The sequence below is a fragment of the Protopterus annectens genome, chromosome 8.part0, assembly GCF_019279795.1.
Source record: "Protopterus annectens isolate FY-2018-M chromosome 8.part0, PAN1.0, whole genome shotgun sequence".
Taxonomy (NCBI): domain Eukaryota; kingdom Metazoa; phylum Chordata; order Ceratodontiformes; family Protopteridae; genus Protopterus; species Protopterus annectens.
The window spans coordinates 1,396,296,411-1,396,321,912 of record NC_056741.1 but is presented as its reverse complement, the minus strand read 5'-3'; the positions used below and the strand labels follow the sequence as shown (position 1 = coordinate 1,396,321,912).

At 40.7% G+C, this 25,502-nt stretch overlaps 1 protein-coding gene across 1 annotated transcript in view; it reads left to right on the top strand.

Moving 5' to 3' along the window:
- Window positions 1–25,502, top strand: part of LOC122809460 (sterol 26-hydroxylase, mitochondrial-like) — an 858,859-nt gene that overhangs the window by 635,479 nt on the left and 197,878 nt on the right. The gene's annotated exons all lie outside the window — the stretch shown is intronic.

Below are 25,502 nucleotides of genomic sequence, written 5' to 3'. Positions count from 1 at the left end.
ATAAGACTGAAAAAAAGTTACCAATAAACCAGAAAAGCAATCGGACAGCCGTTTATGCCCCAGGAACTTTTATTAACACAGCACAGAACAGAGTAACGCTGATCACTTAACAGTACGTTTTCGTCCAAGACTTCATCAGAATAACCATCTAAACCACCTCCCCCCATTTTATAACATAAGTAATTCACATAAATCAATCATTAAAGAACACAATTAAGCATAATTAATTAACAACAGTAAATTCACAAAAATTAATTAAACAAAATTTAAAATCAGTTCAGAAGTGCAGCAACAACTCCTCTTCATACAAAACATCTCATATTACATATTATAAAGATCCCTATCTATTAAAAGCCTTATTTAATAAATATATGTGCAAACGAATAAATAATCGATTGAAAATGCCTACTAGATTCAGAATATGAACACATACTAAAAACAATACTTTGCTGCTCTCCAGTGTCCAAAATATGTAGAACTCTAAATTCTAATAGTTCATAATGTTCGTAACAATTAGAATTTAGAGTTGTACATATTTTGAACACTGGTGGGCAGCAAAGTTTTGTTTTTAGCATTTGTTCATATTATGAATCTAGTAGGCATTTTCAATTGATTATTTATTCATCTGCACATTCTAAAATATATTTATTAAATAAGGCTTTTAATAGATAGGGATCATTATAACATGTAATAAGTGAAGTTTTGTATGAAGAGGAGTTGTTCCTGCATTTCTAAATTGATTTTAAATCTTGTTTAATTATTTTTTGCAAATTTACTGTTGTTAATTAATTATGCTTAATTGTGTCCTTTAGTGATTGATTTATGTAAATTACTTGTGTTATAAAATGGGGGGAAGTGGTTTAGATGGTTATTCTGATGAATTCTTGGATGAAAACGTACTGTTAAGTGATCAACGTTACTCTGTTCTGTGCTGTGTTAATAAAAGTTCCTGGGGCGTAATCGGCTGTCTGAGTACTTTTCTGGTGTATTGGTGACTATTTTCTAGCACTCTGTCCGTTTTTGGTGATACTTGAAAAAAGTTGTTACTTCACCTGAGAATACAGTGAGAAACAGTGTATGCTTTGGGGGCATCAGTAGTAAACCAAAATAGGGTAACAAAAAAGTACAGGGTGGTATTCATAGTCCCAAGATTAGCAACTATGCAGCAGTTATTCACAAAGAGCACCATTATACCTATATGAAAATACATTAATCGCAGGTTATTCATGGTTATTTACAATGACTATGAAAATGTGAACGCTTTTGCTAAAAACTGCCCACTTCGCTTAAATTCATAAACTTGCTGTAGTTAATCTTTAAGTATGTGAAAAGTACTATGTGAAAAGGTAAGTACTTGCATAATTTTGGAAGTATTCTTATATTATGGATGCAATCACATTTAAATTATTTCAAGCAAGTGGTATGCAACACAACTATTTATACTAACTTTTAAAAAAGATAATGGAGTTTTATATATTTTGTATAGGGTTATCCTTATGTGGACACCCTGATTGGTTTCTTAAAAGAGTGGAAAGGGAAATATAGGAAAGATTGGAAAAGGGGATACATAGCAAATAGGGAAATGCAGGAGGAACACATCAAGATGGTTGAGCTTGAGGAGGTGGTAGAAGAAGGGGTACTATATTTTTGGTGGGGAGAGACCCTCCTGTTTTTCCTTTTTTTATGTAAGAAGGCAGTTTGGGTAAGAAGTAGTTTAGAGGGTGTAGGAAAGAGGATTTGGGAAGGAAGGATGGCAAGAGAAGTTGGTCACAGGATGCCACCCAATCCACAGGACCTCAAACTATTCTACATCTTGATGGTATTGCAGTGGAGGACCCCAGTGACCTGCTGAGGGGGTAGATGTTCATCGTGTCTCACTGCTGCAGTCATTACACTTGGGTTATCCTGCTGTCAGGCTGTCCCGCAGTCGGCCAGAGTTCCAAAGTCTTGGTCCGGCGTCGGTTGCTGTCACTTCTTCCCTGATGTCAGAGTGCCAGGGGTGTATAAGATGCAGCTGACGCCATTTTCTTCAGTCTTTCTTGCCGCACGGTGCCCGAAGCAAAAGCAGTTCGCAAGTGCCGGTCGGCCGACTCCTGAGATTTTCTAATTTCAGAACCGAAGTCTTCAATAAAGCTAAGTACCCTGTTGGGGAAACTTTTCCTTGCCTCAGACCGATGTCAGTAAAAGTTAATAATTGTATTTCTTGGGTGAAGCAAATACCTCATAAGGATTGTCATTCTTATTGTATTCCATGCCTAGGCCCAGACCACGACGTCACTAGTTGTAGGTTTTGTGCTAGATTTAACAAGCGCACTATTAAATGTCGGTTTGATTTTGCTCGGCATTATTTTGGCCGAAGATTCAATTACACCATGCCGTCAGAACAACCGACGACCAGAATACACAAAAAACACAAAGACAAGGATAAGGACAGGCATCCAAGGTCCACCAATGATGACGAAGCCTCATCTAGGCCAGTCGCCGGTTCGCCGGTTCTCAGTGAAGCGCTTTCGCAGCCCCTGACACCCGCTACCTCAGAGCCACAGGTGGCCTCCGACTCCCACGTGGAGACTACTAGGCCTCTGGAAACTTAAGGTATTGGGCCTATGGAAATTAACCCCTCAGATGGGTCCAGAGCCGCTGAGCAGGCATCAGCTTCTGAGGGTGTTTTCAGACCTTCACAGCTTACCATCAAAACAACAACCAAGTCTAAAGCTCCATTAAAGACAAAGAAACAAGTACAGCATTCCCTGAACAGGCCTCCATGCCTAAGAAACAGATGCTCAAAATGGCCGAAGACCTAATTACTCTGATCAGGAGCTCCCATCCCCCTCCTGATAAAAGGCCTAGGCAGGATACAGACTATGATTCCTCTGACCAGGTTTCTATTTCTTCTGATTCCTCTTCAAACCAGGGATATTCCTTACCCCCCTATGAGGACTCTGATGCTGAAGAATCAATCCCTTCAGCCTCTCATAGGTTCATAAGTTCATACTGGGCTATCTGCCCTAGGGCATTTATAAGCCTAGCCAGAGTGTGTTTGGCTTTCGCCACCCATTTTAAATTAATTTTGCTATGCCCTTTTTTGAGGTTAGTATACTGTGCCTCTGTCTAACAGTGACACAGAAGTGATACCCAGGGTAAACCTACGATCCCCCATCCACTCATCAAGATTCCTCTTGAAGAGAGTCAATGAGGGACTCTGCCTAACCTGGACTGGGATTTTATTCCAGAGTGAAGGGAGCCTCTGGGTTATGAATCTGTCCCTCCAGCATGTCCCATTTATTTTAGTGCTGAGGTTCAAGTCTCTTGAGCGCGTAGCTTGATGGGATTTGGATTTTCTGAGGTGCAGCATGTCCATTAATTCCAGGTTGAACATGGCTTTATACGTCAGGCACAGATCGCCTCTGAGCAGGCGGTATGCCACTGAGTAGAGCTGGAGTTTCTTTAACCGGGCAGCATATGGCATCTGTTTGAGCACTTTGATCCTCTTGGTGAGGTACTTTTGAGGTCTTTCCAGTTGCTGCAGGTGTCTGGTAAGGTACATCCCAAAAGGCGCATTGTACTCAATTATGGGCCTGATGAGGGATGAGTAAAGAGGCACGATGACCTCCCCTGATCTAGATGTGAATCCCTTCATGATTAGGTGGGCTATGTAAAATGTTTTTCTAACCACTTTGGCCACGTGGTTGTCAAATGAGAGATTGCTATCAACTTGGGTCCCCAGGTCCCTAATTACTTCTTCCTTACTTAATGGATTACCACTTATGTGGTAATTTGTGGGAACTTTGTTTTGCCAAAGAGGATTACTATACACTTTTTGGTGTTCAGCTTGAGGCCATAACTCTGGCACCAGTTCTCTGTTTTTATGAGGCCCTTTTGTAGGATGCTTGTGCCGGCTGGAGAGTCGATTTATGGCGCCCAGTTTGCAGTCATCTGCGAACTTGGTCAGCCACAGTCCTTCATGTTAGCCTGTACCTCTGAGAAATATATACCGAACAAGAGAGGTCCCAGGACTGAGCCTTGTGGGATGCCACTTGTAACTGGTTTGGAGACTGACATGGCTCCAGCAATTCTAACCATGTGGGTTCTGTCCTTGAGCCAGTTTGCAACCCATCTAGTGACATAGGGGTTTATATTTAAGCTGGTGAGCTTATCTATAATGCCCGGGTGGTGTATTGTATCAAAGGCTTTTGCGAGGTCCAGGTAGGCTGTGTGGACCACCTTCCCTCGTCAATGGCCTTGGTGACTGTTTCAAAGAAATCAACCAGGTTTAAGAGGCAGGATCTGCCCTTAACAAAGCCGAACTGGGTAGGATCCAGTGTCTGTAGGTCCCCAATATCTTTATTTATAAGGTCCATGATGATCCTTTCCATAGCTTTGCAGACCAAGCTAGTCAGGCTTATGGGGTGATAGTTTCCAGGATCCGTTGAGGCACCACCTTTGTGGAGAGGGACCACTGTTGCTCTACGCCACTCTTTGGGTACATATCCTGTAGTAAGGCTGAGATTGAACAGTAGTTTTATATTTGGGTTTAGCTCTACTTGGAGTTCATGTAGGACGCAGCCCAGGACACCGTCTAGTCCCATTGATGCTGTGTTTTTTGCTTTGGAGAGGGCGGCTGTTACCTGAGCATCTGAGATGTCAGGGGGGCAGCACTCTGCTGGGATAGATATTTGCCCTTTTGGTGGGGAGGGGGGGGAGTTTGCACTGAACCTGTCAACTAGGATGTTAGCAATGTCTGTTGGTTCGGGTATTTTTTGTCATTTTGGACTAATTCTGAGCATATCTGGGAATTCCCACCCAGGTTCCTAACATAACTAAAGAAAGCCTTGGAATTATCCTTAGTGTCCTGCGCAATTTTTCTCTCAAAGCTGGCCTTAGACGATTTTATGAGTGCCCGTAGTTTTTTGCTAATAGTGAACAGAGATGCCTTCCCTTTTTGGGATTTTGCTCTATCGTGTAGTAGTTTCCTCCTTCTCTTGTATAGTTTGTTTATGGCTGGGGTCCACCATACAGGACGTCTGCCTTTGGAGGATTGGGTCTTGGTTTTATTTGGGATTGCATGATCCATGCATTCCTGAAGGTGTTCATAGAATGTGTTTATAAAGGATTCTGCGGTCTGGGTTGTATTTTCCACAGGCCCGGTGGCTTTGAAGGATTCCACCTCGGTTTTAAGGAGTGTGAAATTTGCTTTAGAAAAGTTTTTCACTGTGGTTTTCTGGGCAGGGGGTGGGGTTGGGATGTGAATATCCAGTGTGATTAGTTTATGGTCTGATCTTACCAGTGAGGGATACACATCTGGTCTGGAGCATAGAGTCCCATGTTGGTGATGATCAGGTCCAGTATGTTTTCCCCTCTTGTGGGAGTGGTAACAAGTTGTTCCATAGCATTTGAGTTTATAAATTCTAGGAACCTTTGGGCTAGGGTGTTGGAGCTAGAGTAATGCTCCCAGTCTATGTTTGGGTAGTTGAAGTCACCCAATATAATGGTGTTTGGAGAGACCTTCATATTTTCCAGTGTTCTCAGGAAGGCCGAATGGAGTTCCTGGGTTTGGGAGGGTGGTCTGTAGCAGGCTATAAACTGGAAGGCAGTTTTACCCACTGTTAGTTGCACATGGATAGTCTCTGATGCTTTGTGCTATGCCACCAACCTGGAGGTGTGGGTATCTTTGACGAATATTGATACTCCCCCTCCTTTTGTGGTTCGGTCCAAGTTTTGGGGCCGAAAAGCATGGTATGAGGTATAACCTGGTAGTGCTGGGGTGCTCTCGGGAGCCTTGAACCAGATTTCTGTTACTGCACAGATATTGATGTTCTCCATGCTAAGGAAAGTTTTGAGTGCATGCATCTTGAGGTTTAGACTTCTGGCGTTGAGTAGCACTACTCTTAGTTTCCTATCCCTTGTGATAACTATGGAGGTGGGTTTGTCTTTTCAGCTTTGCCTAAAAAAGGCACTATGGGGGTAGCAAGAGCCTTTGCCAATATCCAAAAGCCCAGGGGTGACAGGTGCAAGCCATCCCTAGCGAAGCATTGTGGCTTGTCGAGCATGTCATTCCAGGCTGACAGGCATTGGATCCCCTTTGAATGACACCAATACTTAAGCCAATTGTTGAAATTGATCATCTTGTCTTCATATTGTGGCATAATTCTTGGTGAGGGTAAGATGCTACTCAAGGTCAGGGTCATACCAGCCTGGGCTACATGCTCAGAGAGCTCCTCTATGTCTCTTTTCATGTAGTCCAGGGAGGTACGTCTCAGCTCATTCACACCAGCATGGACAATGACTGAGTCATATTTGTACTTGCCTTGGAGTGACCTGAGTGCTTGTGTTATGTGGCAGATCCTAGCGCCCGACAGGCAGCTCACCATGACCTTCTCCTTGTTCAGCCTGGTGAGCGGGACGTCAGTGTGCCTGACGATAGAGTCACCTATTACAAGTGTATCAGGTGTGTTGTTTAGCCTTAAGGGCTGTGACTGTTCAGCACACTGGCTTTGTGAGCTATGTGTTGCACGTGTTTTGTTTTGGGGTAGCGATTGCTTGGGTGTCTGCTTTGGAGGTCTCTGCTGCTTAGGCAGATTTTTATTTAGAGCCTTCGAGTATGTTTTTGTGTGTTTATGTGTCTGGTTTGCTGTCGTGGTAGGTCTATGTGAGACTGAAATTGTAGTGAGTGTGGTTTCCTTTTCTTCCTGACTGATTACGCCAGTACTGAGTTGAGAGAGCTTAGCCTCCAGTTTGGCTATATGGTTGCATCTCTCACATGTGTTGGAATTTGTTGGGAGGAAGAGAGAGTTGTCTGTGTACATGAGGCAGTTGTAACATTGCCTCAAGATTCCCAGATTCACCAGCTGGACTGGAGAGGAGATTGACAACTGACCTTTGGACATGCTAGAATAGTATTGGGAATTCCTTTATAATTGAAAAAAAAGGGCCAATAGGGAACAAGGTACTCAAGGGGAGTTTGTGAGGGTGTAGTGCTTTTAATTTTTTAGTGCTGACTTATATAATTGCTTTAGTGAGCAAGTGCCAGGTAACTTAAATGCAGTGTCCCCTCCTGAGGATTACTCTTTTGGGGAAACTTTACATACCATGAGGGAGCATTTCCATTGGGAGAGTCAGGATTATTCATAATCCAAGAAAAGGCTCAGAGATTTTCTTTTATTGCCTCAGCACAGGCCCCTCGCTATTCCATCTGTGTTAGATATTGTGGATGATGTGTTCTCTGAATCCAGTCTAACCCCTGATTCTTTGCCCCCAGCACCAGTCAAGCCAGATAGGTACTACAGAGTCCCCGACTCTCACAAATTTCTTTATAAAAACCCTGCTGCTGACCCAGAAACTATTTCACAGGTTCCCAAAGGGGTTAAGGCTTTCACTGCTAAAAATCCAGTCCCCTCTGTCAGGGATTCTAGATCATTGGATAGATGGGGGAAGAAAGTTTACACTTCTGCAACTTTAGCAGTAAGGGCCTTAAATTGCCAGTTCCACATGCTTAAATACCAACAATATTTAATGTCTTTGCTGAAACAGAAAATGCCTACTAGCTCAGAAGGTCCTGACTACAAGGAAATGCAGGATTTATTGCATGCAGCTGAACAAGTGGGAAAACATACTCTGCAATGTGGTTTTGATTCATTAGAGGCTTCTTGTAGAGCCACAGTTACAAGGCATGCTTGGTTAAAAGAACAACGTTTACCTGATCATGTTAAGGCAAAATTATTGGATGCACCTTTACAGCATGATATCTTGTTTGGTGTTAAGGCCGAAGAGGTATTAAAGAAAATGGAGGATAAAGCAAAATCTATGCAGACAGTGAAGGATTTCTTACAGGTACAGCCACCTAGATTTAGCAGAAATTGGCCTTCTAAAAATTGGTCCTTTCCAGTGTCAGATAGACCACAAAGAGGTAGATACAGATGCCCAAGAGGCAGATCTCAGCCCCAAGGCTCTTACAGACCATGACAGTGGGGTGCTTCAACCCCTAAAGGAGGAGAAGACAAGTGACAACCTTATAGGAAACAGTCCCAATGACTTCCCCTTTCAAATGACAAGCTCTTACCTTTTGGCAGCTCCCTTAGGGGGGAAACTAGCATTTTTTTCACAAAATTGGCATATAATCACCCAAGACAAATGGGTTCTGAATATTGTGTCTCAAGGTTACAGGTTCCACTTTCACACTCTACCAAGGCCGAAAAGTAATGCCAGACCTGCCACAAAATCAATGGGCAGAGGCACAAAAACAAGTTACAGCCCTCATGGGCATGAGAGCTATTCAAAAAGTACCGGAACAGGAACAAGGACAAGGATTTTACTCAAGACTTTTCTTGGTTCCCAGAAAGGACAAAGCTGGGAGACCCATACTGGACCTATCTATCCTAAACACTTGCCAGGATATTCCAAAATTCAAAATGTTGACACTACAGCAACTTCTTCCCATGCTGGGCAAGAAGGCTTGGCTGGTTACTTTGGACTGCAAAGAGGCACACCTGCATGTCCCAATCAGACAAAATTGCAGAAGATACCTCAGATTCATAGCTGGCACAATACATTACCAATTCTCTGCTCTGCCCTTTGGATTATCTACTGCGCCCAGGGTCTTCACAAAATGCCTAGCACCAGTAATTGCATTTTGCAGGCAGAAAGGAATTCAAATATATCCTTACTTGGACTTCTGCCTTATTCAAGCAGAGAGCAAGGACATTCTACTAAAGCATCTGGTGTTTGTAAAAAGTTTATCAATGGGCCTAGGGTACACAATAAACAAAAAGAAGTCAAAACTAGTGCCCTCACAAGAGATAATATTCCTGAGTGTAAGCTTAAATACAACTGCCCAGATGGCTTATCTCACGCCAGACAAGCAAGGACAACTGACTCAGTATTTTCATTTGATGGCAACAAAAACCCAACTCCCTGCAAGAAAAAGTCTGCAGGCCTTGGGGTTCATGGCGTCCTGCATACTACTAATACCATATGCCAGACTGCATATGAGGAAGTTACAATGGTATCTAAAAAGTGTCTGGACTCAACATTGTCACAGTTTGGAAGCAGTAACTCCACTCATTCCCTTCCTACAACAGGAGTTTCGACGGTGGGCACAGGCATGTCATCACAACAAGGGACAGCATTTCACTTTACCCACAGCCAGGCAGACACTAACAACAGATGCATCGGATTACGCCTGGGGAGCACACGGCAGGAAAATGTATCCAGGGCAAGTGGACTGCAGACCAAATGCATCTCCACATCAATCAAAAAGAGATGCTAGCTGTACAAAATGCCCTGACAGCTTACAAGGACCTTCTGCATCCAGGACAACTTCTACTAAAGATGGACAACACCACAATTATGTGGTACATAAACAAGCAAGAGGGCACACATTCCTATCCCCTATGCAGACAAGCCATGACTTTGTGGAACACAGCACTGACCTATCAAGTTCATCTGCAAGCACAATTCCTGCCAGGAAAGAAAAATACTCTGGCAGACAACTTAAGCAGAAACATCATGGATCCTCACGAGTGGAAATTAAACCCACAAGTATTCAGCATGATAACTCAGAAATGGGGTGGCACAGACATAGATCTCTTTGCCTCCCCTCTGAACTGCCAACTTCAGAAATTCTGCACAAGGACGTACCACACACAAGCATGGAAAGTGGATGCTCTTTCATTCAGCTGGAAAACACTAAAGGTTTATGCCTTCCCACCTCTGCCTCTCCTTTCAAAGGTACTCCTAAAAGCCAGACTAGAGAGGCCAAAAATGATCCTGATTGCCCCAGACTGGCCACGCCAGCACTGGTACCCAATCTTAAAGAACTTGGCTCAAGGCCCAGCATGGATATTACCTCAAATTCTTCATCTTCTGACACAGCAAAACAATCAGATCCTGCACAGCCAGCTCAAAACCTTAAATCTGGCTGCATGGCAGATTACTTAGCCAAGCAGTCAACACTTCTCTCTAAAGCTGTTATGGATGTCATTTTGGAGGCCAGGAGGCCCAGCACCAGGAAATCATATTCAGAAAAGTGGAAGAGATTCTGCACCTAGAACCAGGCTCAAGGCCTTGACCCTCTTGTTCCAAATATTCCTCAGATATTACAATACTTAACTGTGATGCTGGACAAAGGCCTATCCTTTTCATCTATTAAGATCCACGCCTCGGTCATTTCAGCTCATTACAACACAGATCCTCCTGTTTACTCTCATCCATTACTAAGACAATACCTCAGAGGGGCTAAAAACATAAGACCGTCCCAGAGAGCACCAACACCACTTTGGGACCTCAACTTTGTCTTAGAAAAACTTGCTTTACCACCTTTTGAGCCAGCCAATTCAGCAGAATTAAAATTTTTGTCATGGAAAACTGCTCTGCTTCTGACAATAACCTCAGCATGAAGAGTCTGAGTTACAGGCACTAATGGCAGTGGAACCCTTCATCATTTTTAATCAAGACAGGGTTTCTTTAAGAACAAACCCTACATTTATGCCAAAGGTGGTATCCAGTGTGGCTCTTAACCAAACTATTCACTTGCCAACATTTTATCCAAATCCACAGAATAAAGGGGAGAGACTTCCGCACTCATTGGACATACACAGGCAGTTACGCTTCTACTTGGACAAAACAAAAGCTTTCAGGAAAACTGAGCAACTATTTGTAGCATATGCTGCAGGATCACAGGGAAAGGCTATTTCAAAAACCATTTCAAAGTGCATAGGACACTGTATCTGTTTCTGCTCCACACAGCATGGAAAAACTGTACCTGACAACATTAGGCCACATTCTACCAGGGCAACAGCCACTTCAGCAGCCTTCCTTAGAGGAGTACCTACCAAGGATATTTTGGAAGGTGCAACATGGAGTTCAGTGCACACCTTTACCAAGCATTACCTCTTGCCTCTTTACTCTAAATCCAGAGCTGGCTTTGCCACTGCAGTGCTGCAGGGCCTCATAGCCACCCCGAATCCTTTATAGACCCAGCCACCCAACCTCAGCTTTGGGATTCAACCCAAGTGTAAAGACTGCAGCAGAGAAACACGATGAACATGGTACAGTTTTTTACCTACCATAAATGTAGATGTTCGAGTGTATTCACTGCTGCAGTCCAGGTTACCCTCCCTCCATCCCCACTTTCTTAGCTGGGACTTTTCTATACCTTTCAATCCTATACAACCTATGTGGTGTATTTGCTTATATCTGAAGGTATTTTTTTATTTTTTATGTATGTTTTATTAGCAACATGTATTGCCTACATATTTGGGGGCACCTGACATCTGGGGCAAGAAAAACTGAAGAAAATGGTGTCAGCTGCATCTTATATACCCCTGGCGCTCTGACATCAGGGAAGAAGTGACAGCAACCGACGCCAGACCAAGACTTTGGAACTCTGGCCGACTGCGGGACCGCCTGATGGCAGGATAACCCAAGTGTAATGACTGCAGCAGTGAATACACTCGAACATCTACATTTATGGTAGGTACAAAACTGTACTATGCCTTTGATGGTGTGGAGGACCATGATGTTAATTGGGAAGAGGCCTGTGATGGCATGGAGGTCTGCGCCGACCAGGTCAGTGAGTCCTGAACCTGCTAAAGAGCATCCTGGAGTGGACAAAGATGTATCTCCACTACCTGCTCCACCACATCCTCAACCAACTCATGAAACCATGGTTGGTGTGGCTTGACAGGCGGCCACTTGAAAGTATGGCTGTAGAACAACTGCCACCACCCCAACCCTGTAAGAACATCCCTGGATGAGCAAAGGATGAATGTTCAGTGACCTGGTAGGAGTGCAGTTGAGCTGCTCCTAGGGTTTCTGGACTTGCAGAAAAAAGAACTTAAATAGGAGAGAAAGGAAAAAGAAATGAAAGACAAAGTAATGCATAATTAAAATCAGAAAAATAGAGAGGAAGGATAGAGAAACAAATAATAAATGGAGACAGTAAATTAACTCATAATGTAATACATCAGTGCTGTCTTTATAAACATTGATTTCTTATTTTTATTATGTCATTATTAAAACATATTCTGGGAAAAGGAAATGGAAACTTGTGAACAATAACTATAATAATATCACGTGTGTGTGACTTTTACATTTGCAATCTTCTGATAATAAGGAGAAAAACTGGTGCAACATAAGAAATGGTGATACAGTTGAAATATTTGGCTGATATGGAAAGCACATTACTTCTTTTATTATTTAGTGTACAAATTACTTCTGGATTTATACTTACAATATAAAGAAAAAGAAAACATTCAGGTAGTGTTAATCACTTTTTTTCAGAATCATGTTTGCATACTCATGAGAAACCTTGTTCAACTGTTTCAGCCATCTTTCTTCCTGTGATTTGTTGTATAAGATCTCTTCTTTTGCTTCATATAGAAGACATAGAGGATAGTTACTTGCAAGCAAAGTACAGCAGTTATTCTTGTACTTGTACTAAGTCCATGTGCTTATTTCTGTATGTCTGTATACTGAATTTGTCCCTTCATATGCTTATATTTACTAACTTACAAATCAGCAAAGCGCATAATCCTCATAAAGTATTTCTACTGATTCTCTTGTTTATTGCAAGCTGAACTATAAGGAAATCTTGACTTCAGATTGTTACATTTGCATTTTGTGTACAGCTTATCTCTTTGGGGTACAAGTACTTTCTTCAGCCTTTGCAAATATTTTCATTAAAATTATTGCTTTGCATTGTGCTTGCATACCTTACCTGCATTTCTAAGTCAGGTGATGCAAAGTTGCTGTAATAAACACAGAATTAAATTCTGAAATTAAGGCATTTAACAGTGAAGTTTTGGAAAACCACTGTGCTGTTCATTCAGTTGCTACTGTACCCCACCCACTCCCTCTCTGCTTAGGGTGTGGTGGCTAACTTAGCTCAGCCATCTTGTACATACAGTTAAAATATTTTGGAAGAACTTACTATCTTATACAATTATAGTATTACTAAGTGGTCACGTGGGTTTCCTCCGGGTGCTCCGGTTTCCTCCCACATCCCAAAGACATGCTGTAGATGGATTGGACACTCTAAATTGGCCCTAGGTGTGAGTGTGTGTGTGTGTGCCTTCCATGGAAGGTTGGGTGCCAGGCTGGCAACTCGACACCGTAAAACTCTACTGCCAATCATGAGTGGACAGGTGATCCGCTGTGGTGACCCCTAACCAGGAAAAGCCGAAAAAAGAAGAAGAAGAAGAAGAAGAGTTTATGGTCTACACAAGCCAAAACATTTTTTAAACCTATCTACTTGTAGTACAAATAAGTAATAAGTTAATAGCTACAGTATATAAAATTATGTTACAATGTAAATATGTACTTCTCTCTTATAATATATATATATATATATATATATATATATATATATATATATATATATATATATATATATATATATATATCTGTATATGAGTCTCATCAGACAACAAACTTTCATAAGAGTGACCACAGAAGAAATTATTATTTTAGATCAAATCTCAAATTATTGAAATCAACAAAAAAAAAGTATTTTTTGGGGTGAACGTGCCCCTGCATATACCCCCTGTTACTTTTAACAGAGGTGACAACATATTGGACCTGGTCATCACCAACATGGGCGACTGGTGTTCCACACCGGAGGTCAACCCCTCACTGGTTAGATCTGACCATAAACTAATCACTCTGGATATCCACATTCCGCCACCACCCCCGGTCAAAGAAACCACCATGAAAAACTTTTCAAAAGCAAACTTCACGTTACTTAAGACCAAGGTGGGAAGTTTCAAAGCCCTCATGCTAAAGGATAATGCTGCCCAAGCTGCAAAATCCTTTACTAATGCACTCTACAGGCACCTACAATAATGCATGGATCGTGCTATCCCAAACAAAACCAAGACTCACTCCTCCAAGAAAAGGAAACCAGTCTGGTGGACTCCTGCCATAAACAAGCTATACAATAGAAGGAGGAAACTAGTACAGAAAGGAGTAAAATCCCAAGAAGGGAAGACATCCCTGATCAGTATCAGCAAGAAAGTATGTTCCCTCATAAAATCATCCAAGGCTAGCTTCATAAGAAAAATTGCCATGGACTCCAAAGATAACCACAAGACATTCTTTAGCTATGTCAAGAATCTAAGTGGCAATTCTCAGATCTGCTCAGAGTTAGTACAGAATGGCACAAAATACACTGAACTGACCGATATAGCCAACATCCTGACAGACAGGTTCAGTGCAAACTTCAACCCCCTCTCACCCCCAAAAGGGCCCATAACTATACCAGAAGAATGTAGTGCCCCTGAAATCACAGACACTCAGGTTAAAACAGCCCGTTCCAAAGCCAAAAACACAGCATCAGTGGGAGAGGACGGTGTCCCAGGCTGCGTCCTACATCAGCTCAAAGATGAATTAACCCCCCATCTAAACACACTGTTTAAACACAGCCTCTCCACAGGCTACGTGCCCACAGAGTGGCGCACAGCAATGGTTATTCCCCTCCACAAAGGTGGAGCCACAACGGATCCCGGAAACTATCACCCTATAAGCCTGACTAGCTTGGTCTGCAAAGCTATGGAGTGCATCATCATGGATCTCATTAACAGAGACATTGGGAAACTCCAAACACTGGACCCTACCCAGTTTGGCTTTGTTAAGGGCAGATCATGCCTCCTAAACCTGGTGGACTTCTTTGAGACAATTACCAAGGCTATAGACAAGGAAAAGGTGGTCCACACAGCCTATCTAGACCTTGCAAAGGCCTTCGACACCATTCCCCACTCAGGTATTATAGACAAGCTCACCAGGCTAAACATAAACCCCTATGTCACAAGATGGGTTGCCAACTGGCTCACGGACAGAACCCACATGGTAAGAGTTGCAGGAGCTAGGTCTGACTCTAAACCGGTTACAAGTGGTGTTCAAGTGATGACAATAATGAAAAGTGTAACCACGATGTTGTCTGTCTTCTAAAGTGGTGTTCCCCAGGGCTCAGTCCAAGGACCCCTCCTGTTCGGCATATACTTCTCAGAGGTACAGACAAGCACAGGAGGACTATGGCTGACCAAGTTTTCAGAGGACTGCAAACTAGTGGCTATAACTGACTCTCTGGCTGACACAGACATCCTCCAAAAGGGTGTCACTGAGACAGACACCTGGTGTCAAAACCATGGCCTCAAGCTAAATGCCAAAAAGTGCATAGTCATCCCCTTTGGAAAAAACAAAGTACCCACAAACTACCACATAGGTGGTAGCTCCCTAAACACGGAAGACTTAATAAGGGATTTGGGGACCCAAGTAGATAGTAACCTCTCCTTTGATAATCACATTGCCAAAGTGGTTAGAAAATCCTTCTGTGTGGCCCACCAAATCACAAAAGGGTTTGCATCCAGATCGAAAGAGGTCATTTGGCCCCTCTAAGTATCACTCATCAGACCCATGTATGTAGAGATGAATACGCGTGTTGTTACCTTAAATGTGTGTGTACTCAGATCTTTGATCTATTTGTGATGAAAGCATGTCAAATTGCACCACAAGTGCATCTCAGGATGGAAGTGGAAATAGTAGGGTGAACCAAACATAACAGAATTCATGCAGGCCACTTCAGTATCCATCTTCATGTAGCAGAACCTGTCATTTGTGATCCCAGTCCCGCAGTACTACAAAATCACTGTCTGTAGGAGCATCTGCATCAAGTAGGTCACATCATCACAGGCAGTCACCATCAAGCTCACATGACAGCCCCCTTCATTTCAATAATAGTAGTGCTTACAATTAAAAAAATAATAAGCCTCAAAATAAAGGTGTAGGGCATAACATGCAAATTGCACTGATTTACACCATTAATGGACCAGCCATTCCCAGGCATTTCAGTTCAGCACTAGTTCAACTGACATTACACAGAATGTGAAATAAATATTACACCCTTTTAAGAGACACTCACCTAAAAAAAGATTACGTGAGCATCCTGCCATCTACACTAGCACTATTATCACTTCACCCTCAGTACTGCACAGTAAATATTTCTGAATAAAGTAAATGTTGAACACAACCGGTACCTTTAATCACACTGTTAATGCAATGTTAATGCCACAGAGGGAACGCTGTACCAAAAACCTGTAAAATCAGTGTGTATTATTGTAGTTTGAACAAGAATCCAATCATTACAAGATGTGGTTTAGCGCTTTCACCCACCGTATGTGGGCTTCTTCAGAACAAAGTTATAATCAATCACCTACATTTAAATACTTTTTAGGCACCAAAAATTTCAGTAGTGGTCCGCCCTTAAAGTGGTATCACTAAATAAACCTTTTTAATACACATATTAATGTTAGTATAATCATTAAAAGTTGATAAAAGTTGTCATATCAATTAATCAAGTTAATAAACAATGTACATATATATACTTCCCTAACTCCTTATATTTAAAAACTATAAAATGTAAATAGAAATATAAAAATAAATTTATGCATATTTCAAAGTATTTACATTTGTGTACTTATTAAAATATACTTGAAAACATTTGATCTCTATATCCAAAACATAACATGTATTGACAATTCATATAACAATTCTTTCTAAATTGTACCAACTTCTGTTTCAAATAAGAGTTGATACTAACTTCCTTACTTGCAATATATACTGACTTTTTGATACTATAATTGCTCCATACTTCTCAACTACATCCCTTAGACTTCTCACTATTGTCTTATATTTAATATAGGTTTAATTGATATATAATCATTCAAGCCTGGTGGAGTTGAAGCATCTGTAAACAGTTGACACCATACTTCCTTAAATCCCAGGGTTGCCTTCTGATTCCCTCCCTTGGGATTATGTTGTATGTGTTCTAAAAATCGCAAATCTAACTTTGTGTGTTTCCCCATACTTGTCTATGTGTCTATATAGTGCATTGTTGGAATCCTTCTTTTTAATACTGTATAAGTGATCGTATATACGCTTATTAAAGCATCTTTCCTATATAGTTTCCAGGATATGCATTGCACTTCACCATATAAATCACGTAATTTGTATTACAATTACCCTGTATAAATCTTATATTAGTGTTGTTAATATTTTCCAGGATAATTTCACCTTCTTCCATTATGACATAACACTGATTGCAATTTCCACACCTACTAGTGGATTTGTTGTTGGTGTTTATTGTATATGCATCTCTGTTTGTCCCTCCTTGTTCTAGACGTTTCTTTAAATTACGTCCCATTTTGTAAACAAAGTGTGGATTGTTACCTACTAAGTCTTTCAATTCATCATCCACCAATAGTATATTCCAGTTATTCTCCATAATTCTCTTAGTCTTATGTACCTGAGGACCGTATTCAAGAGCACATGCATGCTGGTATTTCACTTTTGGACCATTCGTTTCTATACTATCACTATTGAGTCTATTCTCTCCTTTATATGCTCCCAATAGTGGTGGGTATTTTTCCCCCATTCTTGAATGACATATTGTTTTACATCTAACATAATTTTTTCATTGTAGCCTCTATCTTTAAATAATTCTGTAATATATTCTAATTCTTCAACCATTTCCTCATATCTAGAGGTCATACTGGCTGCTCTTATACATTGCCCCTTGAAAATATTATGCAGTTGTTTTCTAGGATGATTACTCAAAAATTGTAGATAATCATTGGAAAATGTGCTTTTCCTATATATGTATGATTTAAATCCATTCTCATCATGGGATATAATGCAATACCATTGTTACTAAATGAATGTGTGAATTTGAGAAATTCACTACTGGAATTCAAAAATATTATAAATGAATCTAGTTCAACAAGGCTGCCTTCCCACAAAATATAAATATCATCTAAAAATCTAGAGTAATGTCTCACATGCTTAATTAGGGTGTTGGGAAAAACAACGGCCTCTTCCCAATCCAACATCACCAGATTTGCAAAGATTGGGGCACACGCTGATCCCATCGCAACACCCCTATTTTGTCTGTAATGCTCGCCTTCAAAATATATGTAGTTGTGGTCCAACACAATGGACATACACTCCATAATCAAACATATCATTTCCCATCCTATATGTGTTTGTCTTCTAATGCTATTACAAAATGCTTCTAATCCTAGGTCTTTAGGAATACATGAGAAGAGATCAATTTCATCAATTTTTACATATAAACACCTTTCTTGCTTAATATCTGTGGGAAAATTTCCCCAAAATTCCCAGGAATCTTTTACCAAATGTGGGATTTGTGTATAAATCTGTTTTAACCAAGTATCCACAGCTATCCCTAATGGAAATGTCTTCGAATGACTACCTGATATGATGGGTCTAAATGGAGGGTCATTCAAATCTTTATGTATTTTGGGGATACCCACCAATGTTGCTAACACTGGATACTGTACCTTAAGAAAGTCATACACTTCAGAAGTAATCCTGTTGTCTATCAAAAACTCCTCTATATAGGAGTCTATACGTTGGTAAGCTAATTTGATCTCATTGATAGAAACAACCTCGTAGTTACCCGACTGTAATAGTATATCAAACATTTTGTTAGTATATTCCAGTGCGTCATATATAACCACTCCACCTCCCTTATCTGGCTTCATTACACGTATGTTATGATCCTCCTTTAATTCTTTTAATATTCCTTTCTCTTCTGTCGTGAAATTGTGATCATTTTTTTCTGTTCTTAGTTTATTTTTCAGTTTATATACTTCTTTAACCACCTGTTTTTCATAAACCTCCACATGTGCATGCATCGGTGGTATAAATGTACTTTTTTTCTTTAACTTGTGGGGGGGTACTATTTGTAAACAATTCAGCATTGTTAGGCTTGTCTTTGAACATAATAGTCAAATTTATTTTTCTCGTAAACAACTTAATTTCACAAAGATTGTCCACAAGTCGGAAATGAGGAGTAGGAATGAATTTCATCCCTTTAGACAATAAGTCAAAATGTGTCTTGTTTAATTTTAAGTTGGAATAGTTGTAAATCTTAAAATTAATAAAACTATACGCTATCCCATTCACACTGATGTTGTCACTAGTGTTATCCTCTACACCCATTTCATGTTCTACCAATGTCCTGTTTGGTTCCTGTATTGGTCCTTGTATGGTCCACCCTGGTAATATGTTGTGTTCTGTTTCCAACCCCTTCCCATTGGTCTCTTTGTCTGCTGTTGCTGCTTCCAGGCCTTCTGAAAACTCAGTCTGTTTTTCTTATAACTGTCTTGTGTCTCTTCATAATATGTGTTGTTTTCTTTACTTCCTTTTGCTTGTTCATATCCCTTGGTTCTATGATAACTATCTAAATCTATGTCTTTCCAAATATATGCTTGGTCTCTTTTATATTGAGAAACATCCCTATTAATCTTCTTACATTTTTTATCATAGCCCATTTGTATCTTTTTCTCAGCTATGTGAAACTGTTTATCATATAAATTCTCCCATTGTTTAAATAATAAATCACTGACTATTTTGTGATTCAGTTCTTCAACTTCATGCATCAAATGGGAAAGTTTTTCATCGTTATATTTTATTGACAGCCTCATGTAACTGAACCCGAACTGATTAAATAATTGATTAAATTCATTTCTATTGGTCACTGTAATTTCCAAACCCATCGGTTGTTTGAAAAAACGCAATCTCATAGGTACAATTTCTAGTACTAAACACTTATTTAAATAAGCATTGTCTAACTTGATACCATTAATAGCATTCGGCATTTTACCCAATAAATGAATATAATCTCGTCGCATATAATTCATTGATACCTTTTCATTTGCTTTAACATTTTTTCTTTTTTCATAATTGTCAAAATCACAATTTGTAGACAAGAATTTATGTAAATGCACATCATTATTTTCATTAATGTTATTGATGCTATCACAAAATCCGGTTCGAACACTTGATGTAACAGTACCTTTGTCATTGTTAGTGGCTCTCCCCACCACATTAGAATACGTTTTCCCTGGTTGAGTTCTTTTGGGTTTAGTGCCTATACGCTTTATCTCTTCTTCGTCTTCATATTCGTAAAGTGAGAAGTCAAATGTAAAGCCCATTGAGTTTAATTTGCTACTGTTCCATGGCTCACCTAGGATGCGTATATCAGGCATGTCTATATCATTAGTTATTTTAGCTTTGTTAATACCAGATCCTTGACCATTCGGTATATCCAAAATTGTCGATACATCACTACTAGCTGAAGAAAATCGTTGCACTTCCTTATGTGGATCTGCAAAGACCGCTAAGACCTCCGGCTGTGTGTTACTCCGCTCCCCTTCTGTAGATTTACCAGTCTCTTGAATACACTCAGCTGATGATGGAATTCCATTTGCTTTAAAGGCAGGAATGCCCGCAATGACTTTACCTACTGCTAGAGATGCAGCAGATGTGAAAAGTTGCATTAGTTTACTCACTTCCCCTCTGAGAGCCATAACTTCTGCCTGAAGATTGTCCAATTCAACTTTCTCTGAGGGGAAATTCACAGGAGAATGGACACCGACCTCCTCCATGGTACAACAAGTGAATAAAGCAAACGTTGAACACAACCAGTACCTCTAATCACACCGTTAATGCAATGTTAATGCCACAGAGGGAACACTATATCAAAAACCTGTAAAATCAGTCTGTTTTATTGTAGTTCGAACAAGAATCCACTCATTACAAGATGTGGTTTAGCGCTTTCACCCACCGTATCTGGGCTTCTTCAGAACAAAGTTACAATCAATCACATACATTTAAATAATTTTTAGGCACCAAAAATTTCAGTAGTGGTCCGCCCTTAAAGTGATATCACTAAATAAACCTTTTTAATACACATATTAATGTTACTATAATCATTAAAAGTTGATAAAAGTTGTCATATCAATTAATCAAGTTAATAAATAATGTACATATATATACTTCACTAATTCCTTATATTTAAAAACTATAAAATGTAAATATAAATATAAAAATAAATATATACATATTTCAAAGTATTTACATTTGTGTACTTATTAAAATACACTTGAAAACATTTGATCTCTATATCCAAAACATAACATGTTTCGACAATTCATATAACAATTCTTTCTAAATTGTACCAACTTCTGTTTCAAATAAGAGTTGATACTAACTTCCTTACTTGCAATATATACTGACTTTTTGATACTATAATTGCTCCATACTTCTCATCTACATCCCTTAGACTTCTCACTATTGTCTTATATTTAATATAGGTTTAATTGATATATAATCGTTCAAGCCTGGTGGAGTTGAAGCATCTGTAAACAGTTGCCACCATACTTCCTTAAATCCCAGGGTTGCCTTCCGAATCCCTCCCTTGGGATTATGTTTTATGTGTTCTAAAAATCGTAAATCTAACTTTGTGTGTTTCCCCATACTTGTCTATGTGTCTATATAGTGCATTGTTGGAATCCTTCTTTTTAATACTGTTCCCTCTGTGGCGTTAACATTGCATTAACAATAAATATTTCTGAGGACACATCTTGTTATGTATGATATAATGAAACAAGCTGGTGTGCAGTACCTTAACAGAGAACAGTAAATAATTTCTAATATGTCATAATTAAAGCTGAGGAAACATTGCATAATAAAAAATGTGATATATTTTCCAGTGGAAATTATGAATTTGTACTAAAAACAAGTTTAGGTATTTAGATACATACAATATGGCAAATTCAAAGTAATCAAGAACTGAAATAACACTTTTATGAAACCCTTTGATGTGATTTAGTACATGCATACTTAATCAAAGCCTATAAGAAAAATGTATTGTGCAGAACAGTAAAAAATGTTGTTATGCTTTATAAGCTACATATGATGCCTTAAAACATCACAGAATGGGTATCAGTAAGCAGCTAGAAATGACTTTTATAAACAGTAATACGAATGCCTGTTCTGAAATACAAAAAAAATTAAAGATGCGAGGGAATGTCTGATTAACGATGACACCAGACCATGCACTGTACAACATAGCCCATGTTTATCACTGCATGCATCGATTATACTATGTGTTTTTACAAGAAAATAATTGCTAACCTGAATATTGGGTAAATAGTTCTGGACTAGATGCTGCCTCTTTAACTGTGCAGCCATATGCCGTACACAAGCCTGCTACTTGAGGCCTATTACTACAACTACCAGCTGGCCATCATTGATCATAGTAGGACATGAACTGGGAGCTGCAGTGACAGCATGGAAATCTTTATCACCATGATCTTCTTGTGCATAATGCAACACACTGCAAACATCTGGCATGCAGTAGCAGAGTCATACTGAGGGGCAACCCCTGGACTCATCCAGGCATATGAAACTGTTTTCCAGCATGCTAAACACTCTCTCAATCACATTACAAGTCTGGACTGGCCTGTTTTAAAATTTTGTTCGGCAGCCCCAATCTGATTTCTCAGTACTGTCAAGAGCAGTGGTTCTAGTGGAGATCCAGCATCACCTGAAAACCAGAACAAAAAAGGGAAAGGGTGGGAAGACAAAATTAAAGGAAAAGTGGTTTAGTATTAAGCAATGCATTTTACTATGAAAAACTAATTAAATGATAAAAAAAGTTTTCCACTTATTAAAAAGACAACCATTAAGCATCCTACCATGCAGGAAGAAGGAATAGAGTTAGCTAATGTGCGAGATATGAGAATTGTGTACACTGCCAAGATGCTGGGCAGACACACTGGTGATGTATGGTTATACATCACACACTACGTGGCAGTTGATGGAATTGTAGTTGGTTCAGTTGTGGTGCCACCTCCCCCGTGGACCAGATCAGGCCCTAACTGCAGTTTGGGTGCAATCTATTGTACTATGCACCTCAGGAAAACATGCCATCCTATAAAAGGCACACACATAGTCTGTGCTAGGTTTTAAGGAGACACTGGGAAATAGATGTACCAATCCGCACATGCCAAAAGTACATCCAGCAACAGCTGAAATATCCTTGTGACAAAACAGGAGAAATAGCCAATGGCCCCTGTCTGTATCTGGAAGGTCCTGTGGTAAGTGTAGTAATGACTATCTAGTTTTATTTGCTTATTTTATGTTTTTATTTAATGCTTTTGGTGACCATGTTAGACCTAGTAGGGTAGTAGCCTCTTTTCAGGGGTGATCTGAGCTGACAGGGCATCCGAGAGGGTTCAGGCACCTAGGCAGTGAGACACTTCCCAGTGGTAAATTTGGTTGGGGACACATGGCTGAAGTAACATTCAGCTGCAGAGAAATATGGCTGTTGTGAATTCCCTGTTCACAAAGAGAAGAATGTGATGCCATGCCCACAACTTCAATAACCAAATGCACAGGGGAAAAATAATGTCCATGGCCCCCAAGGCAACATGAGACAGCAACAGTATGGCAGGCACCAGCAGCAGGCTGGCAGGTGGGCATGTCAGTAACAGTAAAAATACAGTGCACAATGGGCAGTGCCTTTGTAATTGGTGTATGTGAACCACTACCCCTTTCACAGTGTCTATGGAACTTTACCTAAAATGCATACTGGAGCATAAATGTCAGTGCAGCAGCATGCAGGATTTCCTAAATGCATTAGCACACTTCTACATGTTGTAGTTACATAAGCATGTACCGTACACTGAGCACAACACTCATTGCTTCTTCTGCCCCCATGCACTTGGTTATTAAAGCTGCTGACATGGCAGTGTTTGCTTCTCCTTGCCCACGGGGAAATTGCAACAGCCATATTTATCTGCAGCTGAACATCACTTCAGCCATGTGCCCCTAACCAAACATACCACAGGGAACTGTCTCACTGCCTAGATGCCTGAACCCCATCAGGGAATTTCTGCTTCTTTTTGATAGGTGCAGTGAGATCTTTTATATCCACCAGAGTTATCCAGCAACTCAAGCAGATGGTGGCTCAGTTTAACATCTAATCCAGGATAGCACACTCAGGAAGGCAGCACCCCTATATCTATATAGGTTCATAGGTTCAAAGGTAGGTACTAGGCTATCAGCCCAAGGGCCTTAAGTAAGCCTAGCCAACAAGGTTTCCTGGCTTACACCACCCAAAAAAGTTAATTTCCTGTGCCCCTGTTGAGCAGAGCTACAGAAGTGATCCCCGGGGTGTATTTCCTGTTTCCCATCCACTCATCAAGATTTTTCTTGAAGAGCGCTAATGAAGAACTTTGCTTGACATAGATGGGTAGCTTGTTCCAGAGTATGGGAAGTCTCTGGGACAGGAATCTATCCCTCCAGCATATCCTGTTTATTGTGGTGACAAGGTTTAGGTCCCTAGAGCGTGTAGCTCGGAGGGATTTGGGATTTCTTTAGGTGTAGCATGTCCAACAGCTCTGGGTTTAACATAGCTTTATATACTAGGCAGACATCTCTTCAGAGTAGGCGATATGCTACAGAGTAAAGCTGGAGTTTTTTGAGATGGTCAGTGTAGGGCATCTGTTTGAGGCCAGTAATCCTCTTTGTGAGGTATTTCTGTGGCCTTTCCAGCTGCTGCAGATGTCTTGTGATGTACATTCCAAAAGGGGTGTTGTACTCTATAATGGGGCTAATGAGTGCCAAGTAGAGGGGAACAATGACTTTTTTTTCCTGGATGAGAATCCTTTTATGATGAGGTGTGCCACATAGAAAGATTTCCTGACTACTGTGGCAATGTGATTATCAAAGGAGAGACTACTGTACACCTAGGTCCCAAGATCTCTTATCACACATTCAGCGTTAAACAGACTGCCATTTATGTGGTAGTTCATGGGTACAGAGTTTTTACTAAAGGGGATGACAGTGCACTTTTTGGCACTGAGCTGGAGGCCATGCCTCTGACACCAGGCATCTGTCTCAGTGAGGCCCTTCTGTAGAATGTCCACATCATTTGGGGACTCGACTATGGCTCCTAGTTTACAGTCATCTGTGAACTTCATTAGCCAGAGGTCTTCTGTGTTAGCCTGTACTTCAGAGAAGTTGATATCAACCAGGAGAGTTCCCAGGACTGAACCCTGTGGTACTCCACTTGTCACTGGTTTAAAGTCAGATTTGGAGTCTGCAACTTTTACAGTGTGGGTTCTGTCAGTGAGCCAGTTGGCAACCCATCTTGTGATGTAGGGATTTATACCTAGTTTAGTGAGTTTAGCTATAATTCCAGAATGGGGGATGGTGTCAAAAGCCTTGGTGAGGTCAAGATAGGCTCTGTGAACCACCTTACCCTCATCTACGGCTTTGGTGACTGACTCAAAGAAGTTGATCAGGTTCAGAAGGCATGATCTGCCTTTCACAAACCCGAACTGGGTGAGGTCCAGAGTTTGGAGGTTACCGATGTCTTTGTTTATGAGTTCCATGATGATATGTTCCATGGCCTTGCAGACCAGACTCGTCAGGCTAATAGGGCGATAGTTCCCAAGATCAGTGGTGGCTCCCCCTTTGTGGACTGGGATAACTGTTGCTGTGCGCCATTCAGTGGGCACAAAGCCCACTGAATGATTGAACATGGTGCTTAGGTGGGGAGCCAGTTCGTTCTGAAGTCCATGTAAAACGCAGCCTTGGGATGTTGTCCGGTCCCATGGATGCTGTGTTTTTGGTTT